A 3,380-nucleotide genomic window follows, 5' to 3' on the forward strand; every position below is an offset into this window, starting at 1 on the left:
ACTTTTTCGAAACAAAAATGCAAGAGGTCATGCATTTAAAACCTATGAAAACAATATAGCTAATCCAGGAACATACAAGGTCAAGTTCCAATAAAATTTATTGATTATACTAACTCTCTCAAAGAAGCTTTATCTTTGACCTTGTAGTCAGTGATGGCTCTCAAAAACAGCTTTTAAAGAATAATGTAGGGTCGAAGATATAGCATGGAGGTAGTGCATTTGCCTTTCATGCAGATGGTCATTGGTTCTAATCCCGGCGTCCCATATGGTCCCCTGAGCCTGCCAAGAGCGATTTCTGAGCATGGAGCCAGGAGTAACCCCTGAGCACTGCCAAGTGTGACCCCAAAACCAAATAATAATAATAATAATAATAATAATAATAATAATAATAATAATAATAAATAATGTAAAACATTAAAGCATGGGGCTAAATGTAATAGAGATCTCAATAGACATTTCACAACTGAAAACAGAATGAATAGTATGAACTATATGTTTTTTGTTTTTAAACATTAGAACAAATACTTACCTGGCAGGGGAGATACCATGATCACGAAGGTGGTTTCCCCAGGGCGAGGCTCACCCATTGCACTCGGGTGTGCTGACCCCTGCTATTTCCCCAAATGTGGGAAACTCGACTGCATAATTTGTGGTAGTGGGGCACTGCGTTCGCGCTAGAACCTAAGGACAAAAGGATTGGCAAACATCTGAACATCAATGAAACACACATTCAACCAATAAAGATAAAATCCTGGGGGTTTGAGAAAATTTATGAAATATTGCTGTCATTTATCTGTGGATATAATATTTATGGAAGTACTTTGGACATTACATCAAGGACTTGAAAAATCCTCTTAGGACCCCAGTTTCCTAAGCACTCTGCCACCTACACATTTTATGGCCCTCTAGTCATGTCACTTTCCAGCATCTCAGGTAAAATGAGCTAATGGCTCACTTCTCTTTACTTCTGAATGTGTTGACAAAGAGACAACACATTTATTCCTGGCCTAAAGTGTTTACTCTAAGTTAGCAATGATGATTGAGCTGGTAATAGGAAGGGGCAAAGCTCTAATTTCTCTCTCTGTCTCTATCTTTTTCTCTCTCTCTCTGTTAATGGAAATGGACTCTAGCTCTGGAACTTGTGTACTCTGCTACTTAACAGGTGTGTGATTTTTAAACTCTTTCAGCCTATTTTACATAAACTCTTTCAGCCTATTTTTCTCCTCTGCAAAGTTAAAGTACTTCATCCGATTATTGTCAGTTATTGATTAAGTTAAATACAGGTTAAATAAATTAAAATTAAAAATTTAATTTAATTTAAATAAAATGTTAATTAAGTTAAATAAAGTTAGACCAGAAATTAGTAAATAATAAACATTCAAATTATGTTAATTATTTTAGTAGTCTCTCATGTTATTCAGGACTTAAAACTCTTTTAAACTTAAATGTTATGTCTTCCTTGTTTTCTTTTGTCTGAATTTTTCCCTTCTCTCTGGCACTTTTTTCATAACTTAGACTTGAGAACAAAGAAAGGTTTTACCAAAACTGTCTTTCTCTCATTACATGTATTAATAAACTTCAGCTAAAAGTAAACAATTTCTCTGGCAGAAATGATCAGAGATTGTATTTGCCTTGAGAATATATCAAGTGCCATGGTTTCTGGTTAATATGAAAAATCTTTGAATTTTCTCACTAATCGCCACTTAATTACAGTCTTGTAAAGACTCCAGGAATTTAGTTGCTCCTAATTTTATCATTGGTCTCTTGAATCCTTCCTTGATATTCCTTCATTATAAACAGAATTTAATATAAAGTATAGAAAATTGTTAGAACTTACCTTGATGATCTGATCAGAATATTACCATAAGTCTATAATGTCCAAAAAGTGATCTTTATTGATTGTAAAATATGATTTGTTCAAACCTGGATTTCTAGACCCTACCCCCAAATCAATAAATTAAAACATTTATAATGGAAGATAAAAACATTTATTTTCATAAGGCTCCCCAAACTTGGAAGTCAATATTTCACTAACCTTTTCAGGTAGGGTAGAGGCATTGGGACACAGCTATACAATGAGTTAAATCCTGGGTCTGTGCTCAGGGATAACTCATAGCAGTGCTTAGGGAACTATAACTGATAATGGTGTTGAAACCTGCACCAGTCACATGCAAGGCAAGTACTTTACTCTCTGTACTATCTCCCTGGCAAGAAGTCAGTATTTTAATTAATTATAACAAAACAAGTATAGAGCTTTTGGAAGAATTTTCTACTTAAGCAAATGTAATGATGTTTTATCTTGAGAATAGCAATTAATAACAGTAAGAGGTCATCTAATTTTGCCATTCACACTGAAATAAACACTTCTGAGAAATAACTTGAATTCTAAGTTCTCGTTCTAAAATCAAACACTATTAATAAAGCTTATTTTGATTTTGTTCCGGAAGAAACTTGTGATGGGTCGTTATATTCTTTGTATTCAATGAAGAAAAATTCTCTCCACTTCAAAGCAGCTCTTACAAAGCTGCAGGATATTCAGACTGATGTTCATAAACAGATTACACAAGGTACCTGAGTCTGGCATCCTACATAAAGTAATATGTATTTTTGTGCATTGTGTGGGTGAATGACCATTTTTGTGCATTTTAATGAGAATAATTTGCATAACTTTCATCAAGGTTCTGAGATCTCCTTCTTTTTTGGTTTTTGGGTCACACCCAGCAATGCTCAGGGGTTATTCCCAGCTCTACGCTCAGAAATCACCCCCGGCAGGCTCGGGGGACCATATGGGATGCCGGGATTTGAACCAGCAACCTTCCGCATGTAAGGCAAATGCCTTACCACTGTGCTATCTCTCCGGCCCTGATTCTGAGATCTCTTGAATTAAGGTTTCACGGGTTTAAGAATTAAAAATTACTTTAGATAGTTGTGAAAGTGGGGGGAAATTTATTATCTCAGTTGTTGTTAGTATAATGTCACTCATGCTAGAATTCACTGAAATAGGGATCAATAAACATTTATTATTGGTCTGAATAGAGGGTACATGAAAGAATACTGTAAAGAGGGGACGTTAATTTTATAATAAAAGATACCTTATTTCTTTTTCTTTTTTTTTTTCTTTTAAAAAAATTTTTCTTGGGCCACACCCGGCGGTGCTCAGGGGTTACTCCTGGCTGTCTGCTCAGAAATAGCTCCTGGCAGGCACGGGGGACCACATGGGACACCGGGATTCGAACCAACCACCTTTGGTCCTGGATCGGCTGCTTGCAAGGCAAACACCGCTGTGCTATCTCTCCGGGCCCAAGATACCTTATTTCTACCTACAAGTCTGACATAATACAATCCTACTAGTTCAATTATTGTCTCTTTAAATTGTATGG

General features: G+C 35.8%; 1 non-coding gene across 1 annotated transcript; it reads left to right on the plus strand.

Moving 5' to 3' along the window:
* Positions 1 to 521: 521 nt before the first annotated feature.
* Positions 522 to 684, plus strand: LOC126014589 (U1 spliceosomal RNA). The gene has a single exon (XR_007497611.1). It is a non-coding gene; the product is annotated as a U1 spliceosomal RNA (small nuclear RNA).
* Positions 685 to 3,380: the final 2,696 nt, after the last annotated feature.

Source organism: Suncus etruscus, chromosome 7, assembly GCF_024139225.1.
Source record: "Suncus etruscus isolate mSunEtr1 chromosome 7, mSunEtr1.pri.cur, whole genome shotgun sequence".
Classification (NCBI taxonomy): domain Eukaryota; kingdom Metazoa; phylum Chordata; class Mammalia; order Eulipotyphla; family Soricidae; genus Suncus; species Suncus etruscus.